The sequence below is a fragment of the Penaeus monodon genome, unplaced genomic scaffold, assembly GCF_015228065.2.
Source record: "Penaeus monodon isolate SGIC_2016 unplaced genomic scaffold, NSTDA_Pmon_1 PmonScaffold_1688, whole genome shotgun sequence".
In the NCBI taxonomy this organism is placed as follows: domain Eukaryota; kingdom Metazoa; phylum Arthropoda; class Malacostraca; order Decapoda; family Penaeidae; genus Penaeus; species Penaeus monodon.
Window position 1 is genome coordinate 16,292 of NW_023646240.1, and position 6,931 is coordinate 23,222.

The 6,931-nt window shown below is 38.2% G+C and overlaps 1 long non-coding RNA gene across 1 annotated transcript; it reads left to right on the top strand.

Moving 5' to 3' along the window:
* Nucleotides 1–4,719: 4,719 nt before the first annotated feature.
* LOC119569595 lies at nucleotides 4,720–6,498 on the top strand. The gene is made up of 3 exons (XR_005228291.1): nucleotides 4,720–4,833; nucleotides 5,745–5,787; nucleotides 6,467–6,498. It is a non-coding gene; the product is annotated as an uncharacterized LOC119569595 (long non-coding RNA).
* The last annotated feature ends 433 nt before the right edge of the window (nucleotides 6,499–6,931 follow it).

Here is a 6,931-nt window from a genome sequence, read left to right on the forward strand (position 1 = left end):
AGCATGAATTCTTTTGCTAACAATATATCTGCTAATACAATAATAATAAAACTTACAGCGTACCTTATTTCTAGACATCCTAAGTGTGCTCAGAGAATACAGCAACGGACAGTCGTCCGCGGCCAGTCTCCTAATCTTGTTTATCATCTAAGGACACTGTGTGGAGATGCTGAGGATAACACTTCTGTTCCTTACTGGAGTAGTCATCGTACGGATAGCAGTCACATTTCCCTCTCCCTGAGAGCACTGTACAAGAAATAAATTGGTGAAGATTACTTAAAGAATGTTGAGCTTATTTTGGTGTATTAGGGAGAATTGACGATATATTCTATTCTCTTTGCTTATTTATTTAACTTACACTCGAAGATGGATTCATGAAAAAAGAAAGAACACAAACACACATACACGCAACGCATACACCATACATACAAATATGCCACCCCCTCCCAACACACACACACACGATCCACTCTACTTTATAGACATGCGCGAATTCCCTAAACTTCACACCCACCTATGTGATACACATGCCTTCATCCACATACATACAGATGTATCGCCTACATGTCTTCATCCACACACATGCGCGTCATCCACACGCCTTTCCCCTACACACATCCTTCATCTACACACATATGTCACCTACACACACATGCCTTCCTCCACATCCACACGTGTCATCCAGCGCCGCCATCCCACGCACATACGTGTCACTCCACGGTATCATCCACACATATCCGTCTCCACGCAGACACATGCCGCAAAACCCCCTACCTAATCCCCACCACATAAAAACGTAAACCCCACACGCGTCATAACAAAAGGGAAAGCCTCACAAAGCTCAGTCACGAGGTTCCGCTCGACCTGGGGGCGCTTGAGGTTCAGTACGTGGAGAGGCGAGGTTTCTAAGTTCTGAGGGCATTGTTTCCCCCGGGAAGGGTCTCTGTCTCAGGGGGTACGAGGATCGGCAACTCGACCGGGCCGGGGGAGGAGGAAATAAAGGGGCGTCACGGACGCAGGTCATTATCTGACTTCAATCTCTTTCCTTTGGTTTTTAATCCATAAAGTGCAGAGCTATAAACGCTATATTTGTTTCACCGATAATGGAAAGATACACCATATTATTTGCAACAAAAGGAATTTACCGCGTCTTTTATTTTTTCCATTGCAATTTATGCATGGGAAATGATGGATTCTCAACGAGGATGAAAAGGGAATAGAATTTTTTTTTAATTATTATTATTTTTTAATCATTCGATCTGTTTTAAGAGTCAGCTGTACAGGAGAACAGCAACGGGGACCTTCCAACATTCGTGGGGAAGAAAAACTGCTAAAAACATAAACAAGGCAATTGTCCTTCACTGGTCAAATATTTGATTGAACTTCCTTTCAAGGAGTTAAATTGAATAGAGAGGTCCGGAAAATTCGTGGAGCTTCCGTCCGATTTAGGAATATATTTACCTTTTATTTTAAATGAGGAAGGAAGCCTATGCACTTCTTGATTGGGGTGTGTTTATGGTGTGCGGGATTTTGTATCTTTCACCCCCAAAAACAACAACTAGATACCCCCACCACACACACACACCAACACACCACACACACACACACACACACACACACACACACACCCACACCACAATATATTTAAAATATATATATATTTTATATATTAAAAAATATATATATATTATATATATATATATATATTATATATAATAATTATTGTAATATATATATATTTTATATATAATATTTTATATATATATATATATATATATTTTATATATATTTTTTGTGTGTGTGTGGGGTTGTGTGTGTGTGTGTGTGTGTTGTGTGGTGTGTGTGTGTTGTTGTGTGTGTGGTTGTGTATCTATGTATTATGTATTTGTGTGTACCTCACACATACACCCACACTTTTATACACACCCAATCATAGAAGTGCTGGGTTTCCTTCTCTTTACAATAAAGGTAGATATATTCCCTCATCACGGACGGAAGCTCACACTAACTTTTCCCGGGCCTCCTATTCAATTAACCCGTGTAAGTGAAGTTCAATCAAATACTTGACCCGTGAAAGGAAAAAATTTGCCTCTTGTTTATGTTTTTTTGCATTTTTTTTTCACATGAATTTGGCAAGGTCGCCGTTGCTGTTTTTTTCCTGACAGCTGACTCTTTAAAAACAGACTCTGAATGATTAAAAAATAAAAATAAATTAAAAAACTTCTATTTCCCCTTTTCTCCTCGTTGAGAAACCATCTTCCGATGCATAAATTGCAATGGGAAAAAATTAAAGATCGCGTAATATTCCCCTTTTTTGCAAATAAAATTTGGTTATCTTTCCCTTCATCGGTGAACAAATCAAGCTTATACTCTGCACTTGCAGAGATTAAAGCCACAAGGAAAAAGTTAAGTCAAACAATGACCCTGCGGTCCGTGAGCGCCCCTTTACCTTCCCCCCTCCTCCAGGCCTGTCGAGTTGCCGATCCTCGTACCCTCTGAGACAGAGACCTTCCTGGCGGACAACAATGCCATCACGAACTTAGATAACCTCGCCTCTCCACGTACTGCAACCTCAAGCGCCTCAGTGTCGAGCGGAACCTCGTGACTGAGCTTTGTGAGTGCTTCCATTATGTTATGACGCGTGTGGGTGACGTTTTTATGTGTGTGGGGATTTAGGTAGGTGGGTAGCGTGCATGTGTCTGCGTGGATGACGCGTATATGTGTGGATGATACCGTGTGAGTGACACGTATGTGCGTGTGGATGGCGGCGCTGGATGACACGTGTGTGGATGTGGAGGAAGGCATGTGTGTGTAGGTGACATATGTGTGTAGATGAAGGATGTGTGTAGGGGAAAGGCGTGTGGATGACGCGCATGTGTGTGGATGAAGACATGTAGGCGATACATCTGTATGTATGTGGATGAAGGCATGTGTATCACATAGGTGGGTGTGAAGTTTAGGGAATTCGCGCATGTCTATAAAGTAGAGTGGATCGTGTGTGTGTGTGTTGGGAGGGGGTGGCATATTTGTATGTATGGTGTATGCGTGCGTGTATGTGTGTTTGTGTTCTTTCTTTTTCATGAATCCATCTTCGAGTGTAAGTTAAATAAATAAGCAAAGAGAATAGAATATATCGTCAATTCTCCCTAATACACCAAAATAAGCTCAACATTCTTTAAGTAATCTTCACCAATTTATATTCTTGTACAGTGCTCTCAGGGAGGGAAATGTGACTGCTATACGTACGATGACTACTACAGTAAGGAACAGAAGTGTTATCCTCAGCATCTCCACACAGTGTCCTTAGATGATAACAAGATTAGGAGACTGGCCGCGGACGACTGTCCGTTGCTGTATTCTCTGAGCACACTTAGGATGTCTAGAAATAAGGTACGCTGTAAGTTTTATTATTATTGTTATTAGCAGATATATTGTTAGCAAAAGAATTCATGCTCTTCAAATCTTCCTACTTTCCTCTCTCTCTCTCTCTCTCCCTCTCCCAGATGTTTACATTATATATTCATATATTTCATTTGAAAAAATCGTCCATTTGCTCCATGGTCATTTACGTGTTTATAAGTAGTAGGAGTGACAGCCTTATCTTCACTAAATAGTTATATAACGATATATACAAAATGTATTTGTCCGTTGGCTTGACTCGCCTTTGCAATAATGGTCATGCAATTATCCCCGCTTATCACATTTCTCACACGCTCTCAAGAAGAAAGGATAATTCTAGCTCGCCCCACCACTGCACTACACTTAATTGAGAGATACCTTGCACGGTGGAAATACAGTAGATCTGTGGGCCCAGTATTGGTTTTCAAACAGGTGTGCCCTCCGCGCTTACCTTAATCATCTGCGGCGATGCAACATGGGAAAACTACTTGTCGCACTTGGTGCCATAGCTACCTTCTCACGGTTGCAGTAGGAGCATGCATGATCCTGGCACGTCGCTCACCTGAGGCAGTTGGGCAGGAGTTGGTGCCCTTCTGAATATTATGTCGACTCGCTACTAGTGACTTTTGTGTGTGACCGCGTGCTCTTCAATTCATGGGTTGGGTCTCCGTGGCTACAACTCTCCTTATTTACGACCCTAGTTACTCTCCTTCCCTAGTGAGTTCGTGGATCCGATTTTAGGATGTTTAAAGTTAATTTCATGATTGCATGTCTTGTCCAACTCAGAAGGTCCCCCTGGGCTAGAAAACATCTGCCATGTCTTACAAAATCCCGTTTACAAAACTTAGACATCGTGTTGCTGATTCAAGATAATTGGTTCAGTATTATTAGTATCATTACTGCTATTATTATTATTGTTGTTGTTTGTTGTTGTTGTTTGTTGATGATGTTGTTGTTGTTGTTCTTGTTGTTGTTGTTGTTATCATGATGATGATGATGATGATATGATTGATGATGATGATGATGATGATGATGATGATGATGATGATGATGATGATGATGATGATGATGATGATGATGATGATGATGATAATCATCATCATCATCACCACCATCACAGTGACTCTATACATTTTTATCACTGTTATCGCTGCCACCATCATAGCATAACCACGAGCCTCATCTTCCCCGATCCCCTGCAGCTGGAGCACCTCGGAGCGCAGGTCTGTGGCTCCCTCCACCGCCTGCATTCCCTCGATGTCTCACGCAACAGTATCGTCCAACGTAACCTGGCTTGACCTCTCCACATACCCTTTTCCAGCAGAACCTCAACCTCTCTTACAACGCCGTAGAAAATTTCCCTCACAACGTAACCGATCTGTCGCCGGGACTCAAGATTCTGAACGTCAGTTCCACTTGCATAAGGACTTTGAGGTGAGTGAATAAGAGGTGAGCCTGAGGAGGATATTACGGTCATTATAATTTAATATAAGTTATATGTACAATGCCATATATGTATATATATAGATTTATGTATATAAATTAATAAATGTATATATGAATATATATATATATAATTATATATATGTATATATATATATATATATATATTATATTATTATATCATATAATGTATATATATATATATATATAGATATATATATATATACTAATATATATATATATATTATAATATATATTATATAATATATATATATATATATATATATTATTTGTATGTGTGCGTGTATGAGTTGGGGAAAAGGTGGAAATTAAATAGTGGTAGCCTAGGAAGTTTATTGTTGCGGTTATTTTATATATTTCATGTTATTTTCTTTAATTTCTTTTGGGGGGATTTTCCAGGATTGGAAGAGGAAGCAGACAGTGGAATGGGAGGAGAGGGGTAGACCGGGGGGGGGGGCAGGGGGCGTCTTGTCTGTATCTGCTTTGGCGAACCGCCTTCCGGAACAGGCCAGACTGGTGTCATTTTTTCTCCATGGATTTGGAAATGTCAGCACACAGAGGTTGCATGTTGGGGAAGCGAGGGAAATGTGGCTTGAGGCACTACAGGCCTACAGATTATTAGCAGTAATATTCCATAGCTCCACGTAAAATATTTCATTAAAACTTCTTTACATGAATCTACATAAGCCATGAAGAAATGGACAAGCTTTGGCAGTTAATGAATCTATAAAAAAACAACAAAAAAAAACGTAAACGCGGATTGAATAAAAGTTAAAACTCAAGACAAGGATCAGAACGGACTGTATATGCTAAATAAACAAGGCATTTGGTTCTGTACATACCAACGACATTATATGTTTTTTCCGTTTTTTTCTTCGCAGTGGGACCTCGAGACTGAGTATTATTCAAGAAGACTTCCCTTGGGTATGTAGCGTGTCCCAGTTAAGCACATTGTTTCGTATGAGTGTGCTAATATGATTCATGCATTCAGACATACATAGCTGTCTATCTGTCTACCTGTCAGTTTGTTTTTGTCTATTTATCTGTACATGTAACGTAACAATTTTACATATGTAACAATAACTTTACAAAAGTAAACTGTTTATCTTCATCAATATTGTTATCGTTAGTATTATCATTATTATAATTATTCCTATTATTATTGCTTTTGTTGTAGATATTTTATATCATCGTCATCATCATCATCATTATTATTATTTTTATAATAATAATAATAATAATAATGATAATAATAATAATAATAATAATAATAATAATAATAATAATAATAATAATAATAATTATTATTATTATTATTATTATTATTATTACTACTACTACTACTACTACTACTACTACTACTACTACTACTACTACTACTACTACTACCATTAACATTAATGTTAGTAAGATTTAAAAAAATATTGTCACTGTTATTATAGTCAGCATTGCTGTTGCTGCTATTAACATTACGATATTATATCACTGTTATCATTCTCTTCATTGTCTTTACCCATTTTCATTATAATTATTACTACTATTACTATGATGATGATTATAATTATGAGTACTGACGATTATTACAACCAAGGTCCTCGGGCAGGTGAACTGCAGTTTCCCTGATCGAGATAAGGTAAAGGGAAAGAAGGAACGAAGCCCGAGGTGAGACTTGCGTTGGATTTGGTTTGAATGCATGTGGTTTTGTGCCCCTTGTTTATAAAGGGTTTTGGGGATGTATGTATTCTAAAAAGCGAGTGCGTCTTATTGACTGATACATTATCATGTGTTAAGGCGATTCAAAGGGGATGATTAGAATGTTTTTTTTTTTAGGTCTTTGAAAATAAGTGGGGTGTAGTGGTTGTAAGCATAATACATTAGAAAAGGCAACAAATAGAAATAACACATCTTGAATACAAAATACATTCCGCTTCATTGTCCTTTGTTGTTGTTCCTACTGATTCTTAAGGGTTGCTGGTTATTCTGCTTTATTTTTTACCTTTTTATGATAATGTTTCCTCTTATTATATTTGATACTATTTTTACTTTAAATCGTCGATACGCTATGCAA